This window comes from Camelus bactrianus, chromosome X (genome assembly GCF_048773025.1).
Source record: "Camelus bactrianus isolate YW-2024 breed Bactrian camel chromosome X, ASM4877302v1, whole genome shotgun sequence".
In the NCBI taxonomy this organism is placed as follows: Eukaryota; Metazoa; Chordata; class Mammalia; order Artiodactyla; family Camelidae; genus Camelus; species Camelus bactrianus.
In genome coordinates, this window is record NC_133575.1 from 84,455,572 (window position 1) to 84,473,113 (window position 17,542).

Here is a 17,542-nt window from a genome sequence, read left to right on the forward strand (position 1 = left end):
TAGCCGTCTTCTGCTGCTTGCTGGGCTCACTGGGAGCAGATGCCGGGCTCCAGTCAATCTGCTATGCAGTAAACACAAGTAAATAAGGGGTATTGAAGGGAGGGAGTGTTGGGAGGGACTGTGTCACTGGTCAGATGCATGTGTGAGGGCTCCTGGGTGAGCAGTGAGGCACCATGCAGTTTAGAATAGAGTCTAAGTACACAGCTTTCAGAATCTGCCTCGTATTACAGGTGCAACCTTAGGTAGGTCATTTAACCTCTCTAAGCCTTACTTATGGGATGGAGATGATGGCAGAACCTACCTCATAGAGTTATTGGAAGTATTAAATGAGATGATGAATGTAAAAGGTCACAGTCAATGGTAGCTGTCGGTCTTTCTCAAGACCAATCTTCCTCCTAGTCAGCTACTGAACGTCTCCCTGTTTTGTCATCATTGTGCTTAATTCCAGTCTGAATTGGTGTAGCATTTGCATCATGCCTTACTCTTGGACCAAATGGGTTCTCAATCTTGCATGTACATTGGCTGATTTCATTTCCAAAAGAACTCACCACTGCCCATCCCCCCACCACCCGCCCCGCCACCTGAGAATCAAAGAATCATGTAGTAGGATTTGTTTTTCTTTTGTTGTTTGACAAACTATGGGCACTCCCTACGCTCAAAAGAAATGAGGGAGGAGGAGGAGTGGGAGGCAGAGTACAGGGAGGGTTCTTCAACATTCTTAACCCTGTGCCACAATGCAGCAAATTAAACACATGCATGTAAAACTGAGACACTTCATCCAGTCACATGGAAATTTGGTGAGGATGATCCCCTCACGGTAAACAGTTAGCCTCTTCAAATCTCATGACAGTTGGATGACGAATGAAGATCTTCCAGCCAGAAGTCTATTTCCTATTGAAATCAATACATTGAGATGAAGCTAATAAGTGGCACTATTTTTCTCCCCTGCACACTGAGAGTAGATGGAGGCAGCCCAGCCTCACTGGCACTTTGGACTGCAATCAATACTTAACAACCAAGCAACCCAACTCACCTTTAACCGAGAATCCAGGAATAAATGGACAGACACTCTCTTGGCCTTCAGTAATAATAGTAATACCAACTACCACTTATCAACCCATCACTCATTGCGAGCTGGGCGCTCTGCTAATGCTCCTAGGAAAAGGAGGTTGGTTCTTCATCCCAGGGGATACAATTAGTTCTACTTCCCTGGTAGGACCTCCAGCCAGCCCTGAGAGCTTTACATGCATTAACTCATTTCACGATTACAGCAACCCTCTTAACTTAGGGAACATAATCATCTTTATTTTACAGAGGAGGGGGAAACCAAGACTCACATAGCAATAAGCAGTGGAACCTGGATTCCAGCCACGTAATGACAATTAATAGTAATAATAATTATGCTTGCTAACGATTATTGGATATGTATTATGGGCCAGGTACCGTGCTAGCATTTTGCATGTATTTTCCACATGTAATCCTCACAATAAACCCAAGGGAGTAGGTACTATGATGATGACTATTTTAAAGCAAAATGAGGGCTCAGAGAGGTTAAGTAATCTCCAGAAGATCGTCCAGCTGGTAGGGCCTAATCCAGAATTTGAACCTACGCCAATTTGACTGCGACAGTTACAGTATCTCCAAAAAAGCTGTGATGCCCAGCCTTCAGCTGGAGTTATACCGTGGGGATAGGCTGCTAGCCTTTTCTAGAGACAGTAAACTATCTGCCTCTGCTGGGGCAGCCCAGCCCTTCACCAGCACCCAGGAAAAGATGAGTCAGTGAAGAGTAGAGTATCACCAACGTCCAATGGCAAGAGTAGAAGTACATCTGCCTAAGGCAGCAAGGGGGTCCCCTGGGTGGCTGGGCAGGCCCTGGGATGGTAAAAGGAGGGATGGTTTAATCAGAAAGATCAAGGAGGAAACCCACCTTATAATTTTTCAGCCCCTCCCTTTAGTCTCCATCTTGCCTTTGGCAAGTCACCCACCCATCCTAAAGCATCTGGGGCCACCTAGGGCCCTGATGTTTGGGACAGAGTGGGTGGAGAAAAAGGGAGAGGAACCTCCTGGGAGCTACCAGGAAAGCTGGAGGCCAGAGAGAAGCCAGAGACAAATGCAGAAGGAAAACGGCCATTTCAAAGGACTTGTCACTAGGCTGGGCAGTTACGCTAAGAGGGCTTTGTAGTGGCTCTTTGTGGGCTAGCTGAGCCTGCCCACCCCACATAGGCTGGGAGACAGTTAGGGAGCAACTTGGGGCTGTGAGCTGCAAAACTGCCAGCCAGCCCAGTCCCAAGCCTCACTGGCTGGTGCCCTCTCCCCTCCAGTGCAGCTGCCTTGTGCACGCCCTGCCACCTGCTGGTTCTGTGGGTCGTGTCTAGCTCCCAGCTTCCCTGTCTTTATTTGTGCCCCTCCCCCACACAACTTGCTGGGGAAGTACCATTCATGGAAGGGGACCCCCAGGTCAGAACTAGGGTTCTTCCTACAGTGGTGCCCTGTGACCAGAATGGGGTCTTGGCTCCTCTCTGGGACTTGGGGTCAGAGGGACACTATTTGCATCAATAAAGCCCAGACCTATTTGATGTTGCTGGTTCATTTGCCTTCCCTGCCTCTGCTCATCTCACTTACATGATTAGGATTGGTTTAACAAGATTTCCTTTCAGCATCCCCCCCCCACACCTCCCCTCAATAAACCTCTTTCTTCCTGGGTCCTTTTATCATGCCCTCCTTAGACAGTCCATCAGGCTCCGGGTGTTTCCCTAATGCAATCTCTATCCCCCATCAAAACGCACGGTATCCCTACGAACAGAATAAATGAGGATCTGGAGGTGAAGGCCAAAATGGCCCAAAATGTCAGATTTCTTCAAAGTCTCACATTTTATTTCAGAAACGTGAATTTTCACATTCTACTCCATAGTCTACTGATGTTTGACTTACCATGTAAATATTGCATAGCTCTAAAATCCTTGCATAAATTGAAGTTCTATAAAGACACACTGTATTTATCCCGTGTCTCTGGGTACCCCACAAGAGATCCCCATTCAGGAAGCTCTGAATGTGAATGCATTATCCCAGAACCTGCTTTCTTTTGACCCATTGTCTCTATTGAAGACAGTGGTGAACAGAAAGAATGACTAGAACAGTTTGGAGTGGTGGGGGTGCAACGGAGTGGAAGGGGAGCCTGTCTTGTTGTTAAGCTCAGTTTCCCATGCAGGACCTGCAGCAGAACCAGCCGCACCCCCAGGTGCCAGAGGGCAACGGTAGCCTCCCACTTGGTGTGATGCGAGCCTTCCACTTACCCACATTCACCACCCCCTAACTTCGAGCACAGGAGATTCCCCTTTGGGTTAAGGCCCAGTCTCCAGAAGGTCCTGGTAAATTGCACATGTTATCTGGAATGGACAGCACATTAAGTCATTAGTGCCCATTAATGCACTCACCTGAATAAATCTATCAGATTGCCTGTCACCTCTCGGAGGGCAGAACTGTGAGGGGATGAGACAGTGGCCAGGGACCATTCCTTGGGATGTAGTAGGGTGGGGTGTCGGAGCTCTACCACAGCTTTCCCCCAGGCCTTGACCTTGTTGCATCAGAATTGTGCAGGGTAGCTCGGAAAAGGCTGATTCCTGGGCCCCACCCCAGACCTCAGGACTCTGCATTTAACAAGTTCCCTGAGACAAACCTGCATCTAAGCACAGCCTAAGCAGGGCTGAGAAGAAGAATGCTGTTCTGGGGGAGTTGGGGGTCAGAGCCAAATGAGAGGCCACTGAGGGCAGGGAATAAGAAAATCTCCTCGCTCACAGTTTTGCATTGCTCTGGCTCTACTCTGGAGGTTCCTTTTTTTCATCTCTCTCTCTCTTTCTCTCTTTCTAGAGAGCTTCTGCATTACTGACCCTCCTTGCCCCTCTCCTTCATGCACAGGGAGCCTGGTGGAGAGAGGGCCAGTGGATCAGGAAGGCCTTGGAGGGGGAGCTGAATTGACAGTCTCTGGGGAATTGCCCATCTCTTCCTTGTATGTGTTCCTTCTCTCCCCCCTGCTGGCATCTTAGGCATGTTTGCCCTCCTGGAGTTAGGAAGCTAAACACCAATTTAAATTGATGCTGACGGAGCCTGTCAGATGCCAAGTGCTTGCTGCTGCCGCTGCCGCTGCCACCAGTATAACTATTCCCCACGAGGGAGTCCAGGCCAGTGTGCTTGGGACACTGCTGCCAGGATCCCGCCTCTTCGCCCTCACTCACCTCTGTCTGGGTTGGGGTGGGAGTGGGGTGAAATTTGGAAAGGAGAAACTGGATGGATGTCAGGAAATGTTCCCAGGCTGGTGAGCAGAGGACTGGGTGCTTCTGATCTGACAGGCTTTCCATCCCAGCTGGACCACTGTGTGGTCATGGATACGTGACTTGACCTCTCTGTGCCTAAGGGTCCCCTGGGAAAAAACTCAAAGGAGACTTAAACATCTGCCCAATGCTTTTCACAGAGATGCAGCCCTACAGAACAATGCACATGGAACTTTGGGAAGGAAAACACCGTCCAGAGATAAAGGTCCCTCGAAAGACTCTAGGGAAGAAAGGGTGTTTAAATCCACTTTCCCCCATATCCCTGGGGCTCCCCACTAATTTGATAAATGAATTATTGCTAATGTGCTAGAAAGTGCCAATGGGCCAATGAGTTCCCCTCTCAATGGTTTGCATTCTTGTCCAGAGCTGAGCTATCAATCTTTCTCCATGAATAGTGGGAATGTTTGACATGGAGGCAGGTGGCTGAGGAGTTTGAGAGTGTGGGGGTTCACCCTCGGACAATCCCCTAGTTCACTTTTATTTGATCTTCACAATAACACCGTGAGGCATGAAGGGCTGCTAAGTCCTCACTTAGAGATGTCGCAGTTGAGGCTCAGATTGGCTAAATGACCATCCAAGACCTCACAGGTAGGAAGTGATTGATTCCTGGTAACAGGGTCCCTCGCTCTTTTCTGTGCTGACTGCCCCCAGGCAGAGCCCAGGGCTCAGGAGTACCAGGCTTGGAGGGACCAGCTAGCTTCTCCCATTCACTTTTTCTGTTTGTCACTAATTTTTCTTTTCTTCATTCTGTCTTTTCTGGACCTCATTTTCCATCCCTCTAGCTGCCATTCACCAGACAGGGAAGAAAAACAATTAGCTTTGCAAGGAAAAGCGGGTGTTGGTTTGTATGTCTCAGTAGGCTAGAGCAATAACCCCAAGAAAGGCCTGACTAGAACATTCTCACCGCTGGACTGTCAGTAACTTGCTGTGTTTGAACTGGAGTCAATTGATTAACCTTTCTGTCCGTGAGTTCTCATCTTTTCCACCTGCAGAAGCTTCGCCAGGCTCCTGGTGGGGTGGGCCTGCAGGAAGGCAACCGAGAAGAGAGGGGGTAGGAGATGGGGATGCCGGATGAATAACAAGAGCTGAAAAGCACTTTGCAAGCATCCCTAAGTGATGCATTGATATTTAATGGCATTCTCTGCCTCAAAAGTCATGGCTCAGAAATGGGAGGCATTTGTCAAGGCCCTGCAGGCAATTCCCTGGTAATACAAGAAGGCGCCTATTTAGGGGAAGGGCCTAATTATAGCTTCTTTCCTTTATCTCCTTCTCTTGTTCATTAAGACCAAAGGACATTTGCTCGGGAAATCAGATCTTGGTTTCAGAAGATTTCATCTGCTCCCACAAATTGAATTTCCCACCTGGAGTCAAATTCTCTATTTATAACAGAGATATCATCTGCCCAGAAATCTGTCCTTGGTACAGGCCTAAGCTGGTGGAGATGTGCTTTGAATGGTGACCAGCTCCGTGGACTTGGTGGGCCTTAGAGAACAGAGGCCGTGGTCTAAGGGTGGGGAGGCCAGACTGCGTCTTTGGGAGGGATGCTTGGGCTCCAGCTGCCTCTGTCAACTGAGGCCTGTTTTTTTTCTGTTCTTGAGCCCATTTTCAGTGGCTACAGTGGCGGTTTTCTTAAGGGCTTTCATCTTAGGCTTGGCCTCCCTATCACCACCTCTAATCCATGATGCCACCACAGATCCACCTTGCCAAAGCATGGCTGGCCCCACGACACTCTCCTACTTGGATGCCTGTAGCATGAAATCCAAACTCCTCTGCTGCACTGATCTCGCGCTAGTCCATCCCAAGAACTGCTCACTCCACCAGGCATGGCTCCTCACTCTTCCTTCCTTCTACCCTGACTCCTGCATTTTGGTCTTGCACTTTCTCCAGGCCTACACTGCTGTCCTTACTCTCTGCCTAGCCCCATTATATCCCTCCCAGAGGCTCCAGCCCCATCAATCACCTGCAGAGGTCCCAGTCTCCTGGGAATGCCGAGCCCTTCTGACTGCACCAGCCATTAGGCACATATCCAAGGGTGTGTACCTTGTTGCAGCACTTGGATTCTTGGCTGGGACTGGAATTGGTCCTTTTGTGGGCATAGACCAGCCTCCCTACCTTTGTGGGCAAAGGCCAAACCTGATGCTCCTTTTGAGCACCCAGAGTGCTTGGGCCAGGCAGGTAGGTGGGGCCAGGCTGGTAGGTGGGGCCAGGCTGTCCGCAACTCTACAGTCTCTGGTGGCTGCTTTATTTTCAGCCTTCAGGGCCTCCCCCACCCCCTATCCCCTTTTCTTGTTCTTCACTGGAAGCTCCTAGCGCCATTCAGTAGCTTCTTCCTTTTGTTAATCATTTTGATGGTTCTTCCTTGGACCCTCTTCAGTTTCTCTGAAATTAATCAATCCAGAGGCAGCCAAGAAAAAAACTGGGAAGTCAGGGAAGCTTGTCTTTCATACAACCCTCCCTCCGCTACTTGCTCAGTACCTGCAATTGAGCCAAATAACCACTGTTTTCACTTCCTGTTCCCTGAGATTAAACTTTACTGAAAAAGAGCGTGTAAATGTCCTTTTTCTGATTTAAAACAATCTTGGTTGCCTAGCAAGATGCTCTGAGTTCCTAAACTCTGAGTAGCTGGAAGCTGGGATGAAGTGGTTGTCCTAGGAGAGTCAGAAATGCATTTCCTGGGGCTCAAAGTGGAGTGTTGGAAATGTGTCTTTAGGGGAAGGAAGAACCTTTCTCTGTTCTGGGAGGGATCACTTTTAGTCATCTTGATGGCCCAAGAAGTTATTCAAGTGCAACTACTTCAGCCTGGCTTGGGAAAATCTCTTAAATCAGGAGATGAGAGTGGACTAGCTGAGGAGGGGCATTGGCCATTGATTTGTTGGGGAGCAGGAGCCTCTGTTTACCGAGCCTTTACCGGGTACCAGGCGTGGTGCCATGCAGGTTATGTCAACAGTCTCATTAAATCCTCTTGTGAGGTAAATGCTTTCATCCTTGATTGTGGACGAGGAAACTAAAGTACAGAGAAGTGAAATAACTTACCTCAGATCACTAGCTAGTAAGTGGCAGCATTGGGATTCAAACCCAGGTCTATCTGATGCCAAAGCCCATGAACTTCACCACCGCTCTATTCTGCCCTAACAAATAAAAACTGCCTTTGTGGAGTCAGCATCTTAAAAAGGGCCAAGGGGAGGGTATAGCTCAGTGGTAGAGCACCTGCTTAGCATGCACAAGGTCCCAGTGCATGCATTCAATCCCCAGTACCTCCGTTAAAAACAAACAAACAAACAAACTCAATTACCTACCCCCCCCAACAAAATTTAAATTTAAGAAAAGGCCACCCTTTAAATACTTTCTCTATACTCTCAAGACATGCTTTTAAGCTACTAACTGTGAGTTATTTTTTCATCATAGTCTTAATAGCCACAATGTGCCCCCTACCTTGCCCCGCAACTCCTTTACTTGTCTGGTGTAGAAGGCCAGTGGAGGAGAGCACAGGCTCTGAAGCAGACTGCCTAGGTTCAAATCCCAGCTCTGTCACTTTTTAACTGTGGGAATTTGGGTGAGTTGCTTAATCTCTCTGTGCCTCCTTTTCCTCATCTATAAATCTGGGCTAATAAGAACAGTTACTTCATAGAATTGCTAGGCTACTTAATTGAGGTAATGGATGTTCAGGAGATGGATGGTGGTGATGGCAGCACCACCATGTGAATGCACTTAATGCCACTGAACTGTAAACCTAAAAATGATTAAAGTGGTAAATGTCATGTTATATGTATTTTACCACAAATTTTAAAAACAATCCTTTTAAATGGAAATTCCTTAATCTTGTGATGTTCTTAGACACTGAGGATACACAGGGAACAAAACAGACAAGATTCCTGCTCTCATGGGGCTAACATTCTAGAAGGGAAGAAGAGACAAAATCTAGTCAACAAATAAATAAATAACCCTATAACGAAAAACAATATGAAAATGAAAAAAAATACACCCTAGCAGTTACGATTTGCATCCATTCATCCTTGTGAATCTTGGAATGTTTCCCTTTTATTTTTAATGATACAATAAGATATTTGGTCTTATGCTTAACTCTGAACATATCTAAAAAAAGGTCTGCTCATGTTTTAATGGAAACGTTTTTATCTGCAAATGGTTAATGTTATTTTCACCAATACCTTTGGAACCAAGCCAGTCATGATTTCCATTGGGTGCACACTTGTGTATTGACAGCAAAATTCCAGTGCTTTGTAAACTTTTCCATAAACCACCTTCAGAAATAGTTATTTAAATGCTGTCATGCCATGGATATCAATTTATCACTTCTTATCCAGAATCATAAAGTCTGGGTAAAAAAGGTGGGTGTGGTAGGGAGAGACAAGATTTGGGAAATACGGAGGAAAATGTGTGTATCGATTTTCACTTTTGTATTGAAATAAAGCTTCTTGATACTTGCAATTCCTGATATATATAATATATATATATATTATATATATATTCAAACATTTATATGGGTTGGGCTAAAAACATTAATGCTTTTATTCTCATATGGAAAAAAGCATAATTAGAACAATTTGGATACTGTCTATGAATAATTAAAATATGTAGTGCAAAGATTAAAAAAACCCAAAAAAACCCAAATGAACAAATAAGATATTTCCTGATATGAAGAAACTAAAACAGTGATGCGGAAGCTAATTTAGATTAAGTAGTCCAGAAATGCTTCTCTGAGGAAGTGACACTGTGATGTTTAACCTGAATTCTGCATGATAAAAGGAGTCAATCATATGAAGATTTAGGGGAAAGACATTTTAAGTAGAAGGGACTGCTATTTAGTGCAAAGACCCTGAGGTTGGAACTAGCTTAGTGTGAACTAAGACCCTAAAGAAGGCCCGTGAACGTGGGGATGAGTTTGGAGAGAGACAGAGGCCAGATCCTGGAGGGCCTTACAGGCCACGGTAAGGGTTTGGATTCTCATCTAAATCTAACAGGAAGCCACTAAACAGTTTTAAGCCGGAGAGTGACATGATCGGAATAACTGCCTTAAATAGATCATTGGCATATGTGTGAAGGATGGATCCAGGTGAGAGATGATGCTGGGTTGGGCTAAGATGGCAGCAGTGGAAAGAGAAGTATATACATTTTGGATATATTTGGGAGTTTGACAAGCTCTATTGAAGGACTAGGTGTAAGAGATGAGGTCAAAGGATGACACTTGGATTTTTTCTAAGTAACTGGATGATTGGTGGTGCTGTGTGCTGACAATGAGGGCCTATGCTGTACATCAGAAATTGTAAACTGACTATACTTCAATAAAGACAAAGGAAAGTGGGGGAGTAGTGATGTTAGGGGTAGAAATCAAGAGTTCCGTTTTGGGTACGTAAGTCTGAGATGCCTATAAGACCTCCAAGAGGAGATGCCAAGTAGACAGTCAAATGAGGTAATAATAATAATAATAAGAATAATAATAATAAGAATAAGAATAAGAATAAAAAACAACATTTTGAGGGGAGGTAATTAGTTTTATTTATTTTTTAAATTATTATTAATTTTTTCAGCTGAGGTACTGGAGATTGAACCCAGGACCTCATGTATGCTAAGCACGTATTCTACCGCTAAGCTATACCCTCCCCCCAATAATTATTATAATAACAACAACAACAACAAACTTTTATTGATGGTCACTATGTACCAAATACTGTCCCAGAGGCTTTATACGTATTACATCATTTAATTCTCACAACAAACCTGTGAGGTCAGGTATCATCATCCCACTTTACAGAAGGGGAAACGGAGGCAAACAAGGTGAAACAACTTGCTTAAGGTCACACAGTAGGCAGTAGAGGCAAGATTCAAACTCAAGCTGTCCGACTCCAGACCCCATGCCACTGTGTCATGAATCTGGAACTCAAAGAGGAGGTGAGGGCCAGACATAGAAACAGGGGGATGTTCATCAGATTAATGCCCTCGAGAGCTATGTGACTGGATGAAATGATCTTGGAAGAGAATGCGAAAGGGATATGGGGTTGAGCCCTAGAGTACCTCAAACATTTCAAGGAGTGTAGGAAAAGGAGTCAGCAGAGCAGCCTAGGAAAGCACAAGGTAGAGGCATACCAGGAAGGTTGTGGCATCATGAGAGTCCAGAATGGAGAGGGTCTCAGGCCAAGTGTGTCCAGTGCTGTTGAGAGGGCAGGTACAATGGAGACAGAAAAGTAACCACACAGATTGGCCCAATGTTAAAGAGAATGAAGGCTAGTTTCCTAATGTCTGCAGGCCAAAACTTGAATGATGCACCGCCCCTTCCTGTCTCTTCCCTTCTTCCCTCCCTTCCTCCCTTCATCCAGTCACATACACTAAACTCTACTTCAGTACTAGGATCTATGGAAGGTGACCAAAGGGTTCAGACCTAGAATCTCACCGCATCCTATTTAGTATTTGCTTTGGAAGGGATTTCAAAGGCAATCTCAGGTTGTAAGAGCGGATTCAGTCGTGCCTGACCTGAAGAAAGCTGCCAGTGGGACAAGGCCACCTTGAGGGTATTGCTGATTTACTGAAGGTAAGGAAATCGGCACCAAGCTCAGCAGCTTGGGCCCCCTCCCTTGTTCCCTCCCTGGGAACATGGCCTCAGGAGCAGGACACCTGATTAGAATCTGCTGGACATCTCTTCACAGTAGGCTGTAAACAACTATCACCATGCCTTTCTTAACACAGAAAGACTTCCCAGGGGACAATCGCACTCTGTAAATCATTTTTATGGGACGACTCAGAGTCCTGTTTTGTCTTGCTCAGGGGTTTCCTGACTCAGGACTATTAGTTCAATCTATTCATGGTCACCATCCAGCTCTCGGCAAAGCCTGTTCTTTTCCTAGGAGCATCTTCTGCCTCTGGTCCCTGCTGAGCCTTTCTGGAGTAATTGGTAGGTCTCCTCCACCTTCTAGGTCGTACAGAAACTCATACTACTTTCTTCCTCTCTTCCTTGAATTGTAATTTGCTTAGTTCCCACCACAAATAGTAGCACCTGTCTTTCATCTACTTTTAGAGTGGAGACCTGCTGGCTTCATTCAGGGCCAGAGGGGCCTGTCCACAAGACCAATTCCACTATAGTTACATTTATGAGTGGATACAAACCCCATCATTTAGCAGAGATATGCCCACTGTACTAGGGTAGAGGATGATACTTAGAAAGATGGGAGGAGAAGTCACTAAATTCCTCAGGTGAAACTAATTTCAATCATATATCCATATATGTCTATTTGCACATGTATAACAATACATATGCAAACCTACACATGAAATACTATATACATAAAACTAGATCTAGGTCTATTTATAAATCTAGATCTAAGATATAAAACAAAGGAATGGAGAGCCCTGCCTTCCTAAGACACACAGTGCCTCACAACCTCCTGGGATAACTTTTCTGGCAGAACAAGTGACTCAAAACAATTTTTATAACCCTCCCAGCATCTGGCTTATTAACACACACACACACACACGCACGCACGCACGCACACGCACACACACACAGCAGATCCTTACCAGGTATATGTTGAGTCAACTAGAATTAAATGTGGGTTAGACCTTGGCATCTGATGTTGCTAATATCCAGAGGGCTAGTTGGGGTTCTAGGCCAGCGTGATCTTTATTAAGTCCCTTTATCTTTCTGGCTCTGACTTTTGACATCTGCAAAAAGAACCAATTAAACCAGATGATTTATGAAAGGTCTTTCCAGTTCTGATCTATACCAGGGTCTACAGGAGATGGAAAGCATCAAAGGGAAATCTCTTTAAGAAACTGTAGCCCTGAAAGGCTCGCCTTATCTGGAGAGGAGCGCAGTAGGGGATAGGAGGAGCAGGGCAATGCAAGAGAGGAACAAGGACTTTTCATTCCAAACAATAAGAGTGAACATTAGTGAATCCTGACTAGGCGCCAGTTCTGTTATCTGTCTTATGAACCAGCATAACAACTGAATGAGTTAGGGACTGTCATCACTCTCATTTTAGAGATGAAAAACTGGCACCAAAACAAGGTAAGGAAACTGTGCAAGACCATACAGTTGGTAATTGGCAGAATTGGGCTGCAAACCCTGGCAGTCTGACTCCAAGTGTGTCCTTAACGACTCTACTGCCTGCAGAGACAGGAGAGGAAGGTTAGATGGAATGTGGAGTTCCATTGGGGTCTTTGGTGACCAAGTTGGAGAAGGCAGAAAGCAGTTGGGCTCACAATCACTTGCCTTTACTAAGGCTGTCGGCTCAGAGACTCTGCAGGGCCCAGAGTGAAGTAGCCACGGCTGCTCTCAGATGCGAATGGGAGGTGTGAGGGCTGAAGAATCCAGGGGAGCTGTGTTCTAAGGCCGGAGACTACCCGTGTCACTGGGGGTGTTAGTGAGGACTGTGCAAGCTGCCAGCTCAGCAGCAAGCTGTGTGCTGCCACCAGCTTATGCATTCACTGAGCAAGAACATCACGTCCTGCCTTTGCCCTGGGCCCTGAGAACTGTCCCCAGTGCGAGTTGGGCCTTTTTCCTGCTTTCCACTCCAAGCCCTCCCACTTAGGAGAAATGGCCTCAGTGTGCATTTCTCTATTTATAATTCCCAATCCTCCTTTACGTGAATGAATCTGTCAGTTGTCACATGAGGAGGAGCCACAGACTGAGCTACATTCAGCAGTAGTTCAAAGTGCATCCAATAAACTTCTGTCTTTGACTTATTCTAGAAAGAGAGTGACCACAGTGCCTACTGAATAACCTCAAATAAACTCACCCAGCTCCCAGGGGATCTGGACAGAGGGAGGTTCTGGGCACCTGGTAGACAAAATTGAAACCCTGAATTCGTTTGTTGCCTCTCCAGAAAAGGAGAGGAGGAGTTCCAGGTGCTGGTCTCTGGGCCCACTGTGCAGGAACCTCCCTGTGAGCCGCCTTGCCTCCTACCCACCACTTCCAGCGGTACCACCCATGCTTCTTCACTGGCCTTTCCCCAGGCTGGCCTCTTTTGGGTCCCCCTCATTACAAGAATGTTTTCTCCAAGAAAGTCCAGCCAGTCCATGGGGGTTCTGAGGAGTTGTCTGAACCTCAAAATCTCCTTACCCATGACTTTGCAGTGGCTAGTAATAGGGCTGAGGTAGGAGGGAGAGGCCTCACAGGTCCCCTTTCCTCACCCAATCAGGAAGTAAGCAGGTTTGCCTAAACCATTCTCCCCAGCATCCCCCAGGGAAGTGACTCTATGAGATTATGGCAGCCTCCTTACCCTGCTCCAGGCTCTCTTGTTCTGACCCCCAGATAATCTACAGCTCAAGCACCAAGCAGTATCCATCAATTTCTCCCTTTATGTCTGTTACTATTTGTTTTATATATTTAGGTGCTCCTATATTGGGTGCATATATGTTAACGAGTGTAATATCCTCTTCTTGTATTGCTTCTTTAATCATTATATAGTGTCCTTTTTATAATCTTTCTTTATGGCCTTTGTTTTAAAGTCTATTTAGTCTGATATGAGTATTGCTGCCCCCGTTCTCTTGTCATTTCCATTTGCATGAAATATCTTTTTCCATCCTCTCACTTTCAATCTGTGTGTGTCCTTCACCCTAAAGTGGGACTCTCATGGAAAGCATATTGTAGGCTCTTGTTTTATTATCCAATCTGCCAGTCTACCTCTTATGATTGGAGCATTTAGTCCATTGACATTTACGGTAATTATTGATAGATGTGTGTTTATTGCCATGTTAAACTTTGTTTTCCAGGTGATTTGGTATTTCTTCCTGTCTTTTTTTTTTGTTGTTGTTGTTTTTGTGGTTTGATAATTTTATTTTGTATTAGCTTGGTTTCTTTTTGGTTTTTCTGACTATTGTATGCTTTTGATTTGTGCTTATCCCAAGCAGTTTCCAGATTCCTCTTCTGAGCTATCAAGGAGGCCCGCCAAATAAACAGTATCCACTGGACCCACCTCTGCTTACAGGCATAAGCCCAGGCCAACTAAAAGGAGGCCATCTCCCAGCTGGTGTCACAACGAAGGAGGCTCAGCTCACCTAGGCTAACAGGTGCCTCGCTCTTCTCCCTTCCTTACACTCCCTGCAGGAGGCCCGTTTAGAGTTTCTCTTCCCCTTCAAGGCATTCTTTGATGTTCTTTTTAAGAGGATTCCAGTGCTGGAGGGATAAGCACATACCTGATTCGCCTCAGCTCACACCCCCACTAGAGAAGGTTTCCAGCTCTTTTTGAGGTGTTATTTGGCTATAGATCCTTTCTCATGTAATGCCCATTCTTGCTCTTACTTCTTGGTAGGACGTTGCCTTTCCATGACAGGGCATTTTCTTCTCAAGTCCCATTTAGTCCTAGATGGGAAGTTAGGACAGGCGTTTGAATGAGGAGTTCCCAGGGTAGTTCATGTGGTGTGACCCTGATTCCTGGGCCACATTCTGTGCCAGGTACCGTGGGTAGAGTGATGGAAAAAACAGACTGTTCTTGTCCTCGTGGAGCTTACAGTCTAATGGGAAGAAAGGCATGAACTGAGTCATCACACATGTTACCAAAGCAATTACAAGTTGGGATCACTGCTTAAGTCAAGAATAACAGCGGCAAGAGAAGTTGATTTCATTATTATCAAAATGACACATGCACCTGGTTAGAAAAAAAATCAAACACTACAGAAAACCTTCTAATATAAAAAGCAGAATCCTTTGCTCCACTCCCCTCAACCTTCAGTTCCATAAGGCTGCTACTTTTAACCTTTCTCTTTTAATTCTTCTGCTGATTGACCTCTGTTTCTCTAAATAGTATGCTTCTGTCTTCTTTTCTTGATTTATCAACTTAAAACACTCATTTATTGAATTTGCCCTATGATAGATGAGTGTGCAGTGGTCAACATCCACCCATTTCCATTTCTCCACGCCTCCAAATAATACTGTAGCTCTATCACCAAGTACCACTATAACATTAAATAATGTACAGAAACCCTTATATATATTGTTGCATCAACTACAGAAATCCACTCTCGACTCCCTACTTTTATCAGATGGAACTGTTTAAGTCTGTACCCTGCCCTCTATCTCTTCTCCCCTTGTACCTCTAATTTCTGTCAAATGTGTAATTACTTTTACATTATCATGGTTGATAACATTTACATTCTCTTCGATAGCTATGGTTATATGTACCATGCTTTATTTATAGATTGATTTGAAAAGTTTACAACCAATAAATACTGTTTTTATATTATTGTGATATTGAAAATATAATTCACTGCAGAGAAGGAGGTATTATGATTTTCATGGGCCCTAGGCACTTTTCCTTTGGGGGCCCTTTCTTCATAAAGGAAAGATCAAACCTGATATTTAAGGCTGTATTAGTATAGAGACAAATACATTCATCTTATATATTAAAGTCTTTTTTTTTACCTAAAAGTTCATTTTTCCTTCTGATTTTAAAATAAACAGTTTTGTGATCTCAAACTTAATATAATGGAATCATATGTATGTATCCTTTCAATTAAGTTAGTGTAATTTCTACAATCTTTTAAAACAGCTTACTTGAGGAATAAGTGACCTACAATAAACTGCACATGTTGAAAGTGCACAACTGGTAGTTTTGACATCTGTGTATGTCCATGAAACCATCACCACAATCAAAATATTGAACATATGCAACATCCCGCAAAGTTTCCCTGGGCCCCTTTGTAATTCATTCTCCCCAACCCTAGGCAACCACCGTCCTGCTCTGTCACTATAGATTAGTTTCGTATAACTGGAATCATGCAGTATGTATAGTTTTGTGAGTTCTTTTGTGTGTCATATTTGTGAGATTCATCCATGTTATTGTGTGAATCAATAGTCAGTTCCTTTTTATTGCTGAGTAGTATTGCATGGTATGGCTGTATCAAAATTTGTTTATCTATGTGCTTTTACTGGGGGTTTATTTACAATCTTTGACAATTGTAAATACAGCCTCTAAGAATATTTGGATACAAGTTTTTGTGTGGACATATCTTTTCTTTTTTTTCTAGGAGTGGAATGATTAGATCATATGGTGAGTATATGTTCAACTTTATAAGACACTGCCAAAGTACTTTCCAAAGTGCTGGTACCATCTTAAGATCCCACCAACAATCCATCAGACTTCCAGTTGTTCAACATCCTTGTCAAAACTTGGTATTGATATTGCTTTAATTTTAATTTCTAGTGGCTGTGAAGAGGTACATTATTGTGTACAGTTTTGTTGGGCTGCACCCTGCAGGCCTGCAAGCCCTATACTTGTCCAACTTCAAGTCCAAAGAAAAAGCCCAGAGTCAGCTACAGAGACATGAATGGTTTAATGAATAAGGGGATCTTACACATGTGAAGCAAGGTCCTGGAGCAACACTCCATGTGGGGTGGATGCCAGGCAGGACATGGCAGTAGTCTTCGCTGGGAGCAGGGAGGGAGGTTATAGAAGGAACTGACGTCAGGTTGGCTCACTGGTTCCCTGGAAAACCAGCAGGGGAGCATGTCCCTCACTGCCCATTTGATAAGCTATCATGGTGGAGATGTTCTGATCTAAAGATGAGAACAATCACTAGCTAGGGCCTGGAGCAAGGACGTAGACATTTACTAATTAGGCTCTATGATGAGGAGGAGTAGGTCAATCATGTGAGTCGGGTGTAGGTGGTGCAAAGACTGGTCGAGCAGGGGATATACAGAGAGCAAGAGAATGGCCATCTTGAGTGACCTGATTATATAAGTTTTAATTCTCATTTCCTGAATGATCATTTTAATGTGTTTATGAGCCATTTTTAAATCTTCCTTTTTAAAGTGGCACTTGAAATCTTTTGCTCATTTTTAAAAACTGGTTTGTTTCAATTAATCTTGTTACTGAGTTATAAGAGTTCTTCATACATTCTGGACACAAGTCCTTTGTCAGATATGTGACTTGCAAATATTTTCTCCCAGTTTGTAGGTTGTCTTTTTATTCTCTTTACAGTGTTTTTCACAGAGCAAAAGTTTTACATTTTGATGATGTCCACTTTATCAGTTTTTTTTCTTTTCTGGATCAAACTTTTGGAGCAATGTTTAAAAACTCTTTCCCTGACCCAAGATCATGAAGATTTATGTCTTCTGAAAATTTTATAGTTTTAGATTTTTACATTTAGGTTTAATATCCATTTTAATTCATGTTTATATAAAGTATGAGATTTAGATCAAAGTTCTTTTTTAAAATACAGATATCCAATCGTTTCAGCCTTGGTTGTTGATAAAACTGTTTTCT